The sequence below is a fragment of the Pelobates fuscus genome, chromosome 12, assembly GCF_036172605.1.
Source record: "Pelobates fuscus isolate aPelFus1 chromosome 12, aPelFus1.pri, whole genome shotgun sequence".
Lineage (NCBI taxonomy): Eukaryota > Metazoa > Chordata > Amphibia > Anura > Pelobatidae > Pelobates > Pelobates fuscus.
Window position 1 is genome coordinate 72110200 of NC_086328.1, and position 18831 is coordinate 72129030.

Sequence of the window (18831 nt, forward strand, 5' to 3'; positions counted from 1 at the left end):
CTGAATCTCCTCGAAGCTGGAAAAAGCACTCTGTAGTGAATAGCTCTATTCCCCCCAGTAACTAGACGACACATAGTTCTGAGAGTACAACTAATTTTATTGAGCCGAATGCAGCCTTTTTTGCACAGACCATTCAATGCATACAGTGCCCGGTACCGGCGCCTCTGTGTCCGGGAGATAATTAAGTTGTTAACTTTGTATCTTCCGGATACAAAGTGCCTAACATAAAAACACCCCAAAACACAGTAAGAACACTCAGAAACCACACATTTAATACATCCTCTGGTTCGAACACCCATGTTGGCAGAATAGTGCCCGGATTCATAAAGAATTGTCATATGACCACCAGGGTAATATTCTGACCAGCCGCACACGAGGACTTAGCCCAAAATAGTTTCCGCATAACTGTAGCTGAGGCCGGTCAAATAGCGGGTGCTCCTGCGGTCAATGGAAAGACGGCTCCCCCTGGTTCTCAGGGATCATTTGTTCCAATTAGTCTGTAGTACCTTCCCTCCAAAAAGTGCTCTCCTGGCATGTCGGCAAGAGGGGCAAAACAGTGGCTTAAGGTGACCGGGAGCCGCAAGGTCAAGTAGTCGTATCCAAGTTCCAAAAGGTTCATGGCTAAGTGCTGCTGGGAACTGTTCGGGAGTTTTGTAGCCAAGCGATGGCTAGAGAGAAACATTTTCAGCAGTAAACATTTGTGGAAAGGGAAGGTACTGAATCAGGGGGGTAGAAAACAGGATGTTCGCCACAAGCTTGTTCTTTTTTTTTTTTTACCTTTTATTAACAGACTGATTTCACTGAAGTTCAAACGCAATCTAAAAATGTGCAGCTTGTCAATCTAAAAAGTTGACAGAAAAAAGGCAGAGCACCATTGTCAACTTTTGTCCAAGCTCAGCAGACGTCACAATTAAAGGACCACTCTAGTGCCAGGAAAACATACTCGTTTTCCTGGCACTAGAGTGCCCTGAGGGTGCCCCCACCCTCAGGGACCCCCTCCCGCCGGGCTCTGGGGGGAGGAAGGGGTTAAACTTACCTCTTTCTCCAGCGCCGGGCGGGGAGCTCTACTCCTCCTCCTCTTCTTCCTCGCAACGTCATCGGCTGAATGCGCATGCGCGGCAGGAGCCGCGCTCGCATTCAGCCGGTCGCATAGGAAAGCATTCATAATGCTTTCCTATGGACGCTTGCGTGCTCTCACTGTGATTTTCACAGTGAGAAGCACGCAAGCGCCTCTAGCGGCTGTCAGTGAGACAGCCACTAGAGGCTCTGGAGGCTGGCTTAACCCTCAGAATAAACATAGCAGTTTCTCTGAAACTGCTATGTTTATTAAAAAAAGGGTAAAAGCTAGCTGGACCTGGCACCCAGACCACTTCATTAAGCTGAAGTGGTCTGGGTGCCTAGAGTGGTCCTTTAATGGCTGTGGGCTACAGGCATGGTCTATGAAGGCTTCCATGGTCTTGCAGCATTCTTCATAAACTTTAGTGTTGTAATCTTGTGCATATGCATATGTTGTAATCTTGTGCATAACAGTACTGCACTGAAATGGCTCCTGATACAGATACACATACTGACAGCATACAGATACCCATACTGACAACATACATATGCACAGACTGACAACATACAGATATACACACTTACAACATACAGATATACAGAAACACACAATGACAACATACAGATACCAGGGCCGTCTTTAATATGATTAGGACCCTGGGCAATGCAATTTCTTGGGCCCCCTGGGCCCTGCCCCTCCTATCCCTCCCCCCAATTACGCCCAATGTGCAATCACACTGACAGACGTACTGGCACATACAGACACAGACAGACATTAAAACATTCACAGATACACACTGACACACAAATATATACTGGCAGACATACTGACACACACACACAGACGTATTGACACACACACAGGCATACTGACACACACACAGGCATACTGACACACACACAGGCATACTGACATACACATAGACAGACGTACTGGCACATACACACAGACAGACATTAAAACATTCACAGATACATACTGACACACAAATATATACTGGCAGACATACTGACACACACACACACAGACATACATACATACATACACACACAGGCACATACACTGACAGATATACTGACACACACAGACACATACACTGACAGATGTATTGACACACACACACACACACAGACATATACACTGACAGATATACTGACACACACAGACACATACACTGACAGACGTATTGACACACACACGGACATACATACACACACAGACACATACACTGACAGATATACTGACACACAGATACATACACTGACAGACGTATTGACACACACACAGACATACATACACACAGACACATACACTGTCAGATATACTGACACACACACAAACACATACACTGACAGATATACTGACACATGCACTGACAGAAGTATTGACACACAGGCATACTGACATACACATAGACAGACATACTGACACACACAGGCCTACTGACATACACACATACATACATACACACACAGACATACCTACACACAAGCATACATTTAGCCACCCTCCAGGTTCTTACCTTTTCCTGGAGGGTGGTTTCCCTGGGGTCCAGTGGCAGGCTGAGGCAGATGGGAGTTCTCCTCTGGAACTCCCCTCCCTGCCATTCTCCTCCCGCGCGGCTGTGTTCTCCGTCGGGAGGAAGTGCGGGAGGAAGCCGGTACAGGAAGGGGCCCGGTCGCGCTGTTTAAGCGTCACAGCGCCAGACCGGGCCCCTGCTCACACATGCTCCCCGGGTGGCCCTTAGTGCATGAGCCACCCGGGGAGCCTCCTCAGCGTGCGGGCCGGTGCGGCTCTGTGCAGCCGCACCGCCGGGTCCAAAGGGGGCTGCGCAAATCGGGGGGCACACGGGGCAGCTGCTCTGGGCCCCCCAGGAGCAACTGGGCCCGGGGCAGCTGCCCCGTTTGCCCCGCGTTAAAGACGGCCCTGACAGATACACACACTGAGACACATGCAAACACACAGATATACATCTTGACACACATGCAGATACACATACGCACGGATACCCATCCTGACACATATACAGATACACAGATACAAACACTGACTACATACAGATACACACACAGATATACACACTGACACATACACACACAGATACAAACAATGACAACATATAGATACAAACACTAACACACACAGACACATTTAGTGACAGACATACTTACACAGACACATACACTGACAGACAGACGGACACACACTGACAGACATGCAGACACGATCACTGACACACACACACACTGATACATGCAGACATACTTATACTGATCGCACATACACACACACACACAGTCTGACAGACATACTGACATACACAGACACATACACTGACAGACATACTGACAGACACACACGCATATACTGACAGACATATTGACACACATTCACAGACACACACACACACACACAGCTATACTGACACACACACAGACACATATACTTGCAGACATACTAACACACACACATATACTGAGACATAATGACAGACAAATTGATATACGAGTTATACATCACCTGAAAGATGGAATCTGAGCGCTCAATCCATGAAAATAGTGCTTGGATCCATGGGGAATTGTCCAATCGCCATCTGGTTAAACTTGACCACCACAGTCTTTTACCGGGGGGCTCCAGCTGCACGGGGAAAAGGAGCACACTTACTCTCCTAGCCTGTAAGGAAAGTGCCCTCCTAGCCTGTCTGGAAAGGTGTCAAAACAAGGTGTTATAATGACCGTGGTGAGGCACTGAGGGTAGCCAGGCTGGAGTTCCAGAAGAATTGTCAGTAGCTCCCGTTGGTGAAAAAGTTTTACACATTGAAATTTGTCAGGTTGGTTTGCTGGGTCTATCTCGCCTTTGAGAGAGTATAGCAGCTTTGGCATTTCCAAAATGATGGCAAACCATATTTAAAAGTAGGCAACCCAGGGTATTCCAAATGTCATATTCTGAGATGTTTGGTCTAACCACTTTTTTTTTTTTTTTTTTTTTTTTAGAAATGTAGGGCCCATATTGTGGTTATAGTTTTATTTGTGCTTCTTCACACACATGAACTCAATATTCACAGGACATTTCATATTCCTGTTATGAGTTAGTGTAATAAATCCTAAGAATTTTGATTTAACATTGTCTCCTGAATATAACATGACCTCAGGGGCGGACTGACCGGTCGGGCACTTCGGACATGGTCCGAGGGCCCGGCCAGGAGGGGGGCCCGCCACCAGGGGGCCAAGACTGCACAGGTAATCCAATGCGTGCCCGGGCCCCCGGTCCTTCTAAGTGCAGTGCATATAATTGCCTTCCGCAGGACCTATCCAGAGCATTTGCCCGACAGTCTGATTAAGCACTTGTGGCTTTCCGGCTACATGCATGTTGCCCCGCCCCTTCCCGGTTTGGCTCCGCCCCCTTCCCGGAGTGATTGCAGAGCAGACCGCATGGGAGGCAGTCAGGCAGACAGGCAAGCTGGGACAGAGGAGCTCGGGCCCCATGCAACCCTACACACACTGCTACACATGGGATCTCAGAAAGGTAAGAGATCTCCTTATTGTGCATGGAGAGATAGGTCACTGCCCCCTACATTTTCACACTGCCCCCTCCCCCACTGTCACACTGCCCCCTCCCCCACTGTCACACTGCCCATCCACCACTGTCACTGCCCCTACACTGTCACACTGCCCCCTCCCCCACTGTCATTGACCCTACATTGTCACACTGCCCCCTACCCCACTGTCACTGCCCCTACATTGTCACACTGCCCCTTCCCCCACTGTCACTGCCCCTACACTGTCACACTGCCCCCTCCCCCACTGTCACTGCCCCTACACTGTCACACTGCCCCCTCCCCCACTGTCACTGCCCCTACACTGTCACACTGCCCCCTCCCCCACTGTCACTGCCCCTACACTGTCACACTGCCCCCTCCCCCACTGTCACTGCCCCTACACTGTCACACTGCCCCCTCCCCCACTGTCACTGCCCCTACACTGTCACACTGCCCCCTCCCCCACTGTCACTGCCCCTACATTGTCACACTGCCCCCTCCCCCACTGTCACTGCCCATACACTGTCACACTGCCCCCTCCCCCACTGTCACACTGCTCCCTCCCCCACTGTCACTGCCCATACACTGTCACACTGCCCCCTCCCCCACTGTCACTGCCCCTACATTGTCACACTGCCCCCTCCCCCACTGTCACTGCCCCTCCCCCACTGTCACTGCCCCTACATTGTCACACTGCCCCTTCCCCCACTGTCACTGCCCCTACACTGTCACACTGCCCCCTCCCCCACTGTCACTGCCCCTACACTGTCACACTGCCCCCTCCCCCACTGTCACTGCCCCTACATTGTCACACTGCCCCTTCCCCCACTGTCACTGCCCCTACACTGTCACACTTCCCCCTCCACCACACTGTCACTACACTTTCACACTGCCCCTCCCCCACATTGTCACACCCCCCCCACACACAGTGGCACCTTCCTTTGGGGGCAGAAAAAGAATAGGGAGAGCCTGGGGTATAAGGAAGAGCCTGGGACAGAGAAGGAGCAGGGAGAGCCTGGGACAGAGAAGGAGCAGGGAGAGCCTGGGACAGAGAAGGAGCAGGGCGAGCCTGGGACAGAGAAGGAGCAGGGCGAGCCTGGGACAGAGAAGGAGCAGGGCGAGCCTGGGACAGAGAAGGAGCAGGGCGAGCCTGGGACAGAGAAGGAGCAGGGCGAGCCTGGGACAGAGAAGGAGCAGGGCGAGCCTGGGACAGAGAAGGAGCAGGGCGAGAATGGGACAGAGAAGGAGCAGGGAGAGCCTGGGACAGAGAAGGAGCAGGGAGAGCCTGGGACAGAGAAGGAGCAGGGAGAGCCTGGGACAGAGAAGGAGCAGGGAGAGCCTGGGACAGAGAAGGAGCAGGGAGAGCCTGGGACAGAGAAGGAGCAGGGAGAGCCTGCGACAGAGAAGGAGCAGGGAGAGCCTGGGACAGAGAAGGAACAGGGAGAGCCTGGGGCAGAGAAGGAGCAGGGAGAGCCTGGGGCAGAGAAGGAGCAGGGAGAGCCTGGGACAGAGAAGGAGCAGGGAGAGCCTGGGACAGAGAAGGAGCAGGGAGAGCCTGGGACAGAGAAGGAGCAGGGAGAGCCTGGGACAGAGAAGGAGCAGGGAGAGCCTGGGACAGAGAAGGAGCAGGGAGAGCCTGGGACAGAGAAGGAGCAGGGAGAGCCTGGGACAGAGAAGGAGCAGGGCGAGCCTGGGACAGAGAAGGAGCAGGGCGAGCCTGGGACAGAGAAGGAGCAGGGCGAGCCTGGGACAGAGAAGGAGCAGGGCGAGCCTGGGACAGAGAAGGAGCAGGGCGAGCCTGGGACAGAGAAGGAGCAGGGCGAGCCTGGGACAGAGAAGGAGCAGGGCGAGCCTGGGACAGAGAAGGAGCAGGGAGAGCCTGGGACAGAGAAGGAGCAGGGAGAGCCTGGGACAGAGAAGGAGCAGGGAGAGCCTGGGACAGAGAAGGAGCAGGGAGTGCCTGGGACAGAGAAGGAGCAGGGAGAGCCTGGGACAGAGAAGGAGCAGGGAGAGCCTGGGACAGAGAAGGAGCAGGGAGAGCCTGGGGCAGAGAAGGAGCAGGGAGAGCCTGGGGCAGAGAAGGAGCAGGGAGAGCCTGGGGCAGAGAAGGAGCAGGGAGAGCCTGGGACAGAGAAGGAGCAGGGAGAGCCTGGGACAGAGAAGGAGCAGGGAGAGCCTGGGACAGAGAAGGAGCAGGGAGAGCCTGGGACAGAGAAGGAGCAGGGAGAGCCTGGGACAGAGAAGGAGCAGGGAGAGCCTGGGACAGAGAAGGAGCAGGGCGAGCCTGGGACAGAGAAGGAGCAGGGCGAGCCTGGGACAGAGAAGGAGCAGGGCGAGCCTGGGACAGAGAAGGAGCAGGGCGAGCCTGGGACAGAGAAGGAGCAGGGCGAGCCTGGGACAGAGAAGGAGCAGGGAGAGCCTGGGACAGAGAAGGAGCAGGGAGAGCCTGGGACAGAGAAGGAGCAGGGAGAGCCTGGGACAGAGAAGGAGCAGGGAGAGCCTGGGACAGAGAAGGAGCAGGGAGAGCCTGGGACAGAGAAGGAGCAGGGAGAGCCTGGGACAGAGAAGGAGCAGGGAGAGCCTGGGACAGAGAAGGAGCAGGGAGAGCCTGGGGCAGAGAAGGAGCAGGGAGAGCCTGGGACAGAGAAGGAGCAGGGAGAGCCTGGGGCAGAGAAGGAGCAGGGCGAGCCTGGGGCAGAGAAGGAGCAGGGCGAGCCTGGGGCAGAGAAGGAGCAGGGCGAGCCTGGGACAGAGAAGGAGCAGGGAGAGCCTGGGGCAGAGAAGGAGCAGGGAGAGCCTGGGGCAGAGAAGGAGCAGGGAGAGCCTGGGGCAGAGACGGAGCAGGGAGAGCCTGCGGCAGAGAAGGAGAGCCTACGGCAGAGAAAAATTTATACATTTGAAATAACAGCAACTATATTAATTACAAACATTTCACTAATCTAAGGGGTACAATTTATGGAAATTGACTGCCATGGGGTACTCAAGTGAAAAAAGGTTGGGAATCACTGAGATAGATCACTGGCTGCAGGAGGGGGAAAATCGAGTCTGCTGGGCCCCTCTATGCTGGCCCAACAAGCTGTGCCACTGGACCACCAGGGAATCCACTGTCCCCCTCCCTGGCTACAGGTAAGAGGCAGGGAGGGGGAAGTACATTTAAACATTTTTTTATAAAAATCCAACCACTAAAAAATTCCCCCCAGCAGCATCTGTCACACATCCACCACACACATACATCATCAAACAGACAAAATGCATCCACTACACAACCACACACATCATCCACTAAACAAATACACATCATCCACTACACAACCACACACATCATCCACTACACATATACACATCATCCACTACACAACCACACACATCATCCACTACACAGCCACATACATCATCACACAAACTGCATCCACTACACAACCACACACATCATCCACTACACAAATACACAACCACACACGTCATCCACTACACAAATACACATCATCCACTACACAACCACATATATCATTCACCACATAAACACACAAACTGCATCCACTACACAACCACACACTCAGTGCCCCCCCTCCCTGGCTACAAGTAAGAGGCAGGGAGGGAGAAAGATTTTTGTTAAAAACAAATTATAAAATTTCAACAGCTAAAAAATACACACACACACTGCATCCACTACACAAACACACACGCAGCATTCACTACACAAACACACACACAGCATTCACTACACAAACACACACACACCATCCACTACACAAACACACACACACACCATCCACTACACAAACACACACACACAGCATCCACTACACAAACACACACACACAGCATCCACTACACAAACACACACACACAGCATCCACTACACAAACACACACACAGCATCCACTACACAAACACACACACAGCATCCACTACACAAACACACACACAGTACTCACTACACAAATATACATAATTCACTACACACTACATCCATTACACAAACACACACTCTGCATTCACTATACACACGATTCATCCACTCTACACACACTCTATCCGCTACACAAACATTCAATCTGAGTCCACTATAAACACTGTATCTACTTTACTCATGCACTTTGCATCCACTACACACATTCTACAGCCATACACACACAATCAAATTCAGTACACACACACACACACTTCATCCTTGTGGGTGGACTCAAGATGGGTCATGTGGGCTGACTTGGGGGTGGGCCATGTGGGCAGGTCCCCGGAGGCCAAGGATTCCGCTCACTGCCTTACAAAGCCCTAAAAACTGGTCTCGGCCACACATTTGTTGGCCATCTTTAGAGGCCAGCCCACAGGCCAGCCAGTCAGCCAGCCCACTGGCCAGCCAGCCCACAGGCCGCCAGCCAGGCCAGTAGCCAGCCAGCCCACAGGCCAGCCAGGCCAGTAGCCAACCCACAGGCCAGCCAACCCACAGGCCAGCCAGCCCACAGGCCAGCAGCCAGCCACAGGCTAACAGCCAGTCCACAGGCCTACAGCAAGCCACAGGCTTACATACAGCAAGCCCACAGCCTGCCAGCCATAGCCAGCAAGCCACAGCCAGCCAGAAAGCCCACAGAATGCCAGCCAGCAACAGTAAATAAGGTAAGAGGAGCCAACTTGGCCTAGGTATCAGCGAGCTATGTTGTGTTGCTATATTGTAAAAAAGGAACCAGAGTGTTGGAGAGACCCCCTCCAGGCCCCATTAGACTCCATTGTAGTCTCTAATGGGGCCTGGAGTAGATTCTTTCTAACACACTCTCTAAAGGACACTGAGATAGCCTCTGCTAGAAAGACCCCCCCCCATGGCCCATTAGCCCTCAATTGTAGTCTCTACTGGGGTCTTGAGGGGATTATTGTTATTTATTTTGCACAGTTTCTTTTTTGCATTTGTTAATTATATTGCACTTGTTTAGAACTTATTGCACTTTTGTTCCTTGTGTCTAAAGATTGTGTAGGGTGTGGCTGGAGGCGGGAGAAGGGCATGGCTTGCTGCGGAGCATGGGTGGGGCCTGTAAGGGGGCCCTTGATTTATTTTGCCCGGGGGACCTGAGGGTTCTCAGTCCGCCCCTGCATGACCTCCATGTACCAGTTTTACAGGTTTTTATATATCAACAAATATAAAAGTACCCCCACATACACTTTGATCTGAGGGGAGAGAGGCAGAGATGTTTGATAGTTATTGTCTGAAACCTGTGTGTGAAGTTTAAAAAGAAAAAGTTATTTTACTAACCCTTTCAGTGCTAATCACAACATTAACACTCTTTTTTTAAGTTACAGGGTGAAATATATTAGTTGCCCTTTTTAACTTAAAACATTTATAAAGTGATTTTCTGCCCTATGTCGTCTTTGAGAGAGCATAAGAGACCACCCTAAGAAAGAAAATTGCCCCCAAGATAGTATAACATTTTAACAAATACTATAAATCTAGTATTTTGAATTGTTTGGTGTAGCCACTTTAGAATCGCTAGCATAAACAGGGACAGGTCAAAGGCAGGGGAATCTAGAAGTCAGAGTAGTCGGTGAAACAAGCCAATAGGTCAGTGCAGGTGTAACGATAGTCACCATCCCTGGGAGCAGAAGGACACTTTACAAAGATCCCTAAAATGTCAAAGTCACCCTGTGCCTATTATAGTTGCAGGGTATTTATAATGTGTTTGTATATTGTTAACTGTTTTGTGTGCTCTCCTGTCATGCTGATGCTTGTCACCAACCACGTGGATTTGGCAATGGAGCCTGTATAGCACCCTTTGTTGGTAGCAACAGTTATATGCACTACCTGAATAGCAGGGTTTGTTATTTTGCATATTCTGATAGATTTGCATATTGCTAATTCTGTAGGCAGGAAAGATGTTTTGTGTTACTTATTGTCTACCCTACCCCTTATATATATATATATATATATATATATATATATATATATATATATATATATATATATATATATATATAGTTTCAGAACAAAATACATTTTAAAATAATTCTATACTGATGTAATAGTTTTCAAGCCATAGCTTGTAACCCTTATTTAACAAGGAAAGGATTAGATCCAACACACTCTTGCCACTTGTACAAACAGAATCAGGGCATCCTGGTGGGTCAAGGTGGCTAGCCTTCCCTTGATAAATGCAAAACGCCCATGTGTAACCAGTACAGGATTTACATCATTTATTAAATTTGACGCTATATCAGGACCGCTTAGATGCTATATGTTGTTTAAAAAGCAGTCTATCTTTGAATTTCTTTAGGGACTCTTCAATTGAAATGTTTTGATCGGAGACATACATTTTAGAAAATATGTCTTACAGGAGTTGGATAAAGGGACGAATTTTACAGAGCCTGTCAAACAATGGGTTGTTTCTAGGGGGACACAGTGCGTTGTCATTAAAATGAAGGAATCACAGTAGTTGCAGGTAGCAATCCATCTTCATAATCTCAGGCAAAAGAGGGGTAGCCAGGATGCTGTGCTTGTGCCAGTAAGACCTGATACTGGGCTTTTTTACTATACCCATCACTTGGGTTAAAGACTAGAGCTGTTTCATCTGTGCGTCATCTGTAGGTTGCCACAAATTACTTTTATTATAATGTGACCGCGGATGTGCAGAAAGATACTGCATGGCAAACAAATTAGTTTGCTGAGCCATGAGTTCAAGTATGTCTGCAATAAGCAAAGTCTGAATTCAGAACTATCAAGCCCCAATACTGCTGAAAGAAAGTCTGTGCTCCATCAGCTGATTGTCTGCAATAAGCAAAGCCTGACTTCAGAATTATCAAACCCCAATACTGCTGTAAGAAAGTCAGTGCTCCATCAGCTGATCGTCTTCAATAAGCAAAGGTAGCCTTCTGGAAGACCACACTAAGACTCTATCCTGCACAGCATTATTTATATTTAATTTAACCACCCTGTTCATTTATTTTATTTTATATATCCTGTGTACATTGTATATTTTCTTGCCTTTATATCTTGTCTGTCATGCTAAAGTGTTGTTTTGCTAGCCCTGTATGTAATTGTTTTATTCACCTATATGCATTGCTCTATTTCCCCTCTGATTTCTGACTGACCTCTGACCCCTCCCTTCTTTTATTGATATGTTTGTTTTTATTTGAATAACTATTCCTTCATGTCTGTGCCTAGATACATATCCCCCTCCCTCAGCTTTATTGGAAGCATATCTGACCCTCACATATCTTTATTCAACAGCCTGATTTCAAAACTATCAAGCTCCAATACTCCTGTAAGAAAGTCTATTACCCGCCCTTAACCTTTGTAAGATAGGCTAATCTAACTGTCAATGCTTCAGGTATTCGAGCGGCAAAACAGTCATATAACACATTTAAACGAAACTTTGCGTTAGAGGGCCTGTGTGTGTACAATTTTATAGTAAGTAGATAAACATACAGGAAAATTCAAAATATGATAGCAGGAATTGGTGAGACTAATTCACATATGTGTAGATCATGCTAGATTTGCAGACGCTGATTTAATCGCATAACATGCTGGCTAGGAGTATAATAGCAGGTTAGGTACGCCGTCACAGGTTATGTAGATAGATAAAAACAGGCTATTAGCAGGTTTAATACCTGACTCACTGATTTGTTTGTTAGCCTGAGCGAGTTCAGTGGAGCTAGTGTCTAGTTGTTTAGGCTATGCTAGGCTCTCTATTGCTGCCTGGGGTTGTGTAACATGCTGGCTGGAATCGTATAACATGCTAGCTGGAGTCATATTAACAGGCTAGTGACTGGTGTGACCTCTGTAATGCCTCTCTTGTAATATAGCATGTATTGGCATAGGCAGGCAACTAAGGACGCCTAAACATAAAAAAGAAAAAACAAAAACAAAGTTTAAGCACATAGTCAACAGCTTTGTTTGTCTGGGTACAGACGGGTTAAGCTGTTGTTGCATGTCCTAGCGGGTGGCATGGGTACCGTGCTTCGGGAAAAATTGGCACTGTCAGCCAACACCTCGGCTTTTTGTTGCCACATAGTCCCTGGGAGCTGCTGAGTAGTAGATCATCCGATGCCCCGTCTGGAGGCTGTGAGTGCAGGTGTGGGGTGGATGTCAGTGAGCCCTCCCTGCCCTGAGACCCTGTAAGAGCCAGTACCACCATTTCACGGACCCGTCGCCATCGGCCTGGTCCTTCCCTGGTGCTGGGCTGCGTAGGGCAGTACTTCTGTGTTTCCGTGAGTGCTTTGCTCTCTTACGCAGGTGTGTGTGGCTTGTGGGGGTCTTACCCCTTATGCAGGCTGTCATTCTTGTTTTTCGTCGGCTTAGCTGTAGCTTTGCCCGGTTGGGGCCCCTCCAGCTGTGCCTTGGTCTTGCACTGGTCTGGGTATGGAGCTCTGGCTGGCTCTCATACTGCGGGTGCCTGGGTCCCTCCGCTGGCCCGTGGTGGCTTTGGCGGCTGGTGTCGATCCTCCAGACGGTCCCAGAATCGCCTGCATATGGCGTCGAACCTCATCTGGAAGGCTGCGGCCCAGTCAGTGGGTGCTTGTGTTGTTTGGGCGGCGGTGCCCTCAGTCTTCTTAGTGAGGCCTTGTGTGTCCCGTCAGCCTTGCGACCTTATTCAAGTTGTGGGTGAGTGCTCACGTTTAGGGGGTAGACCGGGATGACGCCGCCGGTCCATAGGGGGGGGAACGTGGACCCTGGCACAGAAGCTCAGTCGGTCTTGGTGGCAGAGGAGCAGCTGTCTCCTCTGCACTTGCCATGATTGTAGGCCTCAGACTCCTATCAGGCAAATGTTGCTCAAAACGGCTCGTAAGTGGTATCAATTTGTGCTGCTGGTTGTCGCCTTTTGTTTGGTGACTGTCTCGCTTCAATTAATTGTCGTTTGGGCAATGAAAGTTCACTTTAATCGTTGCCTGCAGCAGGAGCTGTTGAGGTTTGCTTCCTCTCATCTCTGCGGTCAGGCCCCGCCCCAGATCAGGGCTTTTTAAAGATGTATTATTTGTGGGGTTATTTTATTTGCTTATGATTTTTTGGGGTATTTTTCTGTTTTATATTTTTATGTTTGCCTCTCTGTTCCTGGGAGATAATTAGGCTACTGGTCTTTTATGCAATTATCTCACAGGCACATAGATTTATGGGAGGGTCTTTTTTTGCATTGAACAGAGAAGCCATGCTGGGAGCTGTCTATAAAAGCTAGTTCCTTTACACCCTTCACTGTGTCTGGGTTACTGTTTGGGTGGATCAGCTATACTCTCTGCAGGGTGGCTTAATCATTTGAAGCTGTACCCAGGACCCTGTTCCATGGCAGGAAGCGACGGAGAGACCCCAGCCAAGCTGCAGTGGCTTGAGGCTGAAGCACTCCTGGGTCCCAGAGGAAAGCTAGGAGACGAGCTTGACGGAGGTACCCAGTCGGGGCGCCAGGTGGCCCGTCACAGGAGCAGTGTGACAAAACACCCCATCACTTGTTTTATTCTCCTCCAGTCCAACAGACTTGGTCCTCTCTCAGTTTGGTCTTCCGTACCCCCTTGTTCATTTCCTGAATGGAGACTTGTTTCCCCTTTTTTATACCCCCGAACACAGACCACCCCCCGATCTGAGCGCTATTTGGACAACATGGGCACTTGATTTCAGGCTATTTGGGGATATAAGACATGTGGGGTTCATGTGTAATTTGAATGTGGTTTTGGGGTGTTTTTTGTATATTTTCTGTATGGTTCCCTGTAACTGAGAGATAATTGATTGAGTTCTTTGATTAAATTATCTCCCAGACACAGAGGCGCCTGGGAGGGGATTGTGTTGTTTTATTTTATTAAATTCTGTGTGGCTTGCCTGAATAAAGCAGATCTACTCCAAACATTAAGTTTGGACTAATGTATGGGGGGAAGCTATATGAGCTATATTCCCTACTGTGTCTTGAAGGAGTTATAACACTACACCATTAGATGTCTTCTTTTTTATAAAATCTTATTTTTACAGTCCAAAAAAAGGCTGAATAAAAAATGTATAAATCCCATCAAACTAATAAAATAAAAAAAGACCTGATCACAAAAAAATAACCAATACAGCGGGAAAAAAAATCTCAACGATAAAAAACAACCCAGGCTTCATGCAGACTGAGCTCTGCAGGGTGTGGAAAGGCTTATAAAGCCTTCCCACACATTGCAATTTGAGTGCTCTGACAGGTAAATCTTGAGCCTTAAATACAAAAAATAAAGAATGTGGTAAACCGCGCCAAAATAGTGCTCAGAAGTGTAGAATAAATAAATATGTTATACATACATCTCAATCTTGATTAGTACAATTCAGTATGAAGACCTCAAGAGAAACACAAAGAATACAAACAATAGTGCAATATGCTATAATGAGTGGATACACATATGTGCAAAATATCCGATAAAAGGCAAACTGCTAAGAGCTCTGCTGTATATCGCCTGGACGGTATAATCCCCGTCTTAGGATATGTAGATGTAGGTAGTATGGAATATCCAACCTCAGCCACCGTATGTGGGGAGAAAAAACAGAATACAAACTCCAATGGTACAGTATAAAATCCAAACAGGAAATAATAAAATGAAATATCCTACTTACAGTTTCCAGAGCAATAACTTGCTCTTGTAGTAGTGGCTTATGGTGGTATAATCCCCACCAGAGGATATGTAGAAATAGTAGGAATCCAGCAGCACCAGAAAGGATGATGAAATCAAAAGGATGGATAAAAACTAAACTTTTATTTAAAAATAATATAAAATATAAGAATGCAGCTTCCAATCCTTCACTTGAGTAAGTGAAGGATTGGAAGCTGCATTCTTATATTTTATATCATTTTTAAATTGTGAGTTTGCCTTTTATCGGATATTTTGCACTTATGTGTATCCACTCATTATAGCATATTGCACTATTGTTTGTATTCTTTGTGTCTCTCTTGAGGTCTTCATACTGAATTGTACTAATCAAGATTGAGATGTATGTATAACATATTTATTTATTCTACACTTCTGAGCACTATTTTGGCGCGGTTTACCAAATTCTTTGTTTTTTGTATTTCTGTTCACAAATAGCAGGTATTGGGAAATCCTGCTGGTTTACTGCTGCCACACTTTTTCTGGTTATATAGCGAGCGCCTAAACTTCTCCTCTAAAACCTTGAGCCTTGCAGACATCTAATGGTAAGTATAATTTTTAGATTTTTTTAAATTTTCAGGTATTTAGTTTATTGCTTCCTCCTCGCTATTATTAGGGTGAGGGGGATAGGTAGGATTTTATTGGGGGGTTACTAAGGGCTTGGGGACCTCTAGTCACTGGGTTGGGTGACTAGAGGTTTGGGTACCCCTTATTACTTGGGAGGGCTTTATTTTTACAATTAGTCCCCACCTGTCTCCAATGGGTGGGCGGACAATAGGTCTCCCCTTTTGTCACTTAGGGCCCCCACCTGCTGCTAATGGGTGGAGGCCGGAGATGAGAGACAATAGTGCACAATTAAGGTTAATAATCCTAGTAGTAATAATGATACTCAAATGAAAAATAATAAAATATAAAAGAAATTGGTAAATACTACAAATAAAGGAGTGAAAATGTGTGACGATATACAGGCTATGTGGATAACAATGTTCCCAATCAGCCAGTAAATGTCACTAAACCATTAAGTGAAAAATTGCTGTCTAGTAGCCAAAGTTCTGCAAGACGAATCAAGTTTTTCTTCACACTTCTTGGAGGTATATTGAGCTTCCAGAGAGCCAATAAAGCTATAAATATAAATCAAACTGGGTGCAGATTAGTGTGTCTCTTAAGCCAGGAGGATCTTAGACTTCGCTTGAATGTTTGACAACTTCTAATAACTTTAGCCTCTGACTTACTTGTTTCATTTTCTTTTGGTTATCTCCTACTGGGCTCCCCTATTCTGCCACTTCATATGGTGGGGCATAGGTGGATTTACTCAATTATTTATAAGGCTAGCTCTTTACTACATGAGTTTCAGGCTTACAACATGGAGGGATCATGTGCCGGCTGACAAATACGTAGGGAAAATTTGGCTAATTTTCAGATTATCATAGGGACCAACCGGCACATGCACCCTCGCTGCTGGCACAAGGGTCTTCAAACTTAGATACAAGTTTCATAGGCTCTAAATAAGGTGAACAGTTTACAATATTACATTTAACTCACCAAATGTGGTAAATGTACTGCACAAGGAGTTCTCTTCACTTTTTTTTACTCTACAAGTTTGACAACATACAGAGGAAGAGGGACAGTGGCACCATAGTACACATCACCCCGTGTGATTAGAGCCTGCCCTGATTGGGCTCTATCAAATGTGAGTGTGTCCATAATAAAGCACCAATTATCACTTTAATATTGCACAATATATGTGTTTGTATTTTGTAGGCTGTTCTGCCTTTTAATGTTTGGGATAAGTTTTTTAGTGCTCCACCATAACTTTGGAGGGTGTATACACCACACAATGGCATTTGTATTGGTTTAGTAATTTTGTGTGAAAGTATTTACACATAGGTAGCAGCTGGTTTGAATATTTTTTTTTGCACTTTTTAAGCGCCTGTTGCACAAATATGCACTTGTATCACCCAGACTAATTCAGCTTATTGAAGTGGCCTGCGTGGAGTGCCCCTGTCAGTTTAACCATGCAATTGTAATTGTTTCAGTTATTGGTAGACAGCAATATTTACATTGCAAGTTTAACTCCACTTCTAGTGCACTTCTGGGTCATTAGGTGACTATTGGTCTTCTAAATGTTGCTGGACGTCATCACGCTCTGCATCATGACATCCAGCGTCAGTCAAAACCCCATAGGAAAGCATTGATTGAATTGGTTGTCCCAATGCAATTGTGAGAAAGGCTTTTACAATACAATTTTGTATTCCTAGCTTATAGTTTACTTTTAACAAATAATTACGTAAGAATCATATGAAAACTTAGGAGGAACTTAGGATGACTCAGTGAAGTTTCATTTCAATAGAGCCTAGCAAAAGTAAATTTCAGCATGCAGTGAATAGTTACCTCACATTAGTGCCTTCAGAGTGTGATAAAATCTTAATGTTTTATTACTGCATTAGTTACACCTATGAAACCTTTGCACACATAGGCTAATAAGAATACTACTGTTGTATATATGATAATACTGTTTTTAGCAAAGGGAAATATGGTTTAGAAGTAATTTAAATACAGATCTTTTATAATTCATATATTTTCTCCTCATACACTGTTTGTAAATCTAATTTTGAATCCCATATTAACTTTACATTAAATAATATAAAATGGCAAACATGGATCATACAAAAAGCTGAACAGCACATATTGCATGAGCGTAAATTACCTACCAAAGACGAGAGAGAGAGGGAGAGAGAGAGAGAGAGAGAGAGAGAGATCTCAATGTTACTCCGACCACTGACCTTTTATTTTTCAAGCAGCACAAGGCAAGATGAACACAACGTCTGTCTTTCAATAACTGAGGAATCAAACCCACAGCTGAATATACAAGTAATGATCTTTCTGATGACACAATTTTCTTGTCATCTTGTGACAAACTGAGGGCAACAAGTTAAGTTCCTCTTTTATCTTTTGTTTTGAGCACATCCGGTGACTGTTTCAACTAATTATATTAAATTATTGTTTATTATTAATATTTTTTATGCAGTATTCTTTTTTTATTTACTATTACATTTACATTTGAAACCGTGTGTTCTGAGTGTGTTTGTTTGTTTTTTGTTTTTTTATAAATAATTCCTGAAGTGCTACTGGCCTCTGTCCCCAACTACTATAGAAAAAAGCTATTTGTCCTGTGCTGATGAAGGGAACTACAAGCTTAACCAGTGTAATACCAGAAGGGTGGGCAGTTGGCCCAGATCCCCAACCCATTGTTTTAGAGACACTGGCCACTCTGTATTCTCTGCAGTGGCAGTGATAGGACTTAAGGGAGAATTTGTAGTTGATATTTTTCATCGGCAGCAGTTACATACTACTGGTGATGACAAGTTTGGCTGGCTGCGTGACTCTTTGACAAAGCTATTCTATCCTGAACATTGCTTTGGCCTTGGGATTAACAAAATGATAATTTGGGAGTAAACCCGTTCAGAGCTTTCTCCCTGGTTAGTCTCAATTGGAAGAGGGAGATATGTGACAAAAGCTCCCATGCCATGACCTTTTGGAGAGGCTTAAATGCCAGCCTCTTACTCACAGACTATGGACCTGTGACAGCAGCAATCAATGTGTGACAGCAGCAATCAATTTACAAACTATACATTGTTACTTTGATAACTCTGCTGCG

General features: G+C 46.5%; 1 protein-coding gene across 1 annotated transcript in view; it reads right to left on the reverse strand.

Annotated features, from left to right (window-relative positions):
* The window catches only part of LOC134578384 (transmembrane protein 272-like), a 47811-nt gene extending 29746 nt beyond the window's left edge, over positions 1 to 18065 (reverse strand). Inside the window, exon 1 of the mRNA XM_063437375.1 lies at positions 17957 to 18065. The gene's annotated coding sequence lies outside the window, so the exon portion shown is untranslated. The remainder of the gene's footprint in view (positions 1 to 17956) is intronic.
* Positions 18066 to 18831: the final 766 nt, after the last annotated feature.